The following is a 719-nucleotide window of genomic DNA, read 5'->3' on the forward strand; positions in this document are numbered from 1 at the left end:
ACGACCCCATGGATTGCAGCCTACCAGGCTCCTCCGTCCGTGGGATTTTCCAGGCAAGAGTACTGGAGTGGGTTGCCACTGCCTTCTCCCCAGAATGCCGCCGCTGCTGCTGCTAAGTCGCTTCAGTCGTGTCGGAATCAGAGAAATTTGCCTTCAAATCAGGAGCCTCAGCTCCTTTGTTGTTGTTCAGTCGTTCAGTTTGACTCTCTGAGACTCCATGGACTGCAGCATGCCAGGCTTCCCTGTCTTTCACTATCTTCTGGAGTTTGCTGAAACTCATGTCCATTGAGTCAGTGATGCCATCCAACCATCTCATCCTCTGTTGCCCACTTCTCCTCCTGTCCTCAATCTTTCCCAGCATCAGGGTCTTTTCCAATGAGTGGGCTCTTCACATCAGGTGGCCAAAGTATTGGAGTTTCAGCTTCAGCATCAGTCCTTCCTAACTGTCATATCTTGGGTAAATTATTGAAATGTTGAGTCTCAATTCCCTCATTTGTAAAATGTAATTTTGTTATTAATAAATAGTATGTAATTTAGTAGGTTTGTTATGGAAGCAGGCAGGCACTTGATAAATAGTAGCCACTATCAGATAAGTTAACTGTTCATGCTTAGCATGAAGAGGTTACTCCTTAAACGATATTATTATTCTCATCCCCACTTTCAGACTCAAAGTCCTTTTCCACTTATTCAAGACCACATACAACATGGCCCATACTACC

This window comes from Bison bison, unplaced genomic scaffold (genome assembly GCF_000754665.1).
Source record: "Bison bison bison isolate TAMUID 2011002044 unplaced genomic scaffold, Bison_UMD1.0 scf7180017864180, whole genome shotgun sequence".
NCBI classification, from domain to species: domain Eukaryota; kingdom Metazoa; phylum Chordata; class Mammalia; order Artiodactyla; family Bovidae; genus Bison; species Bison bison.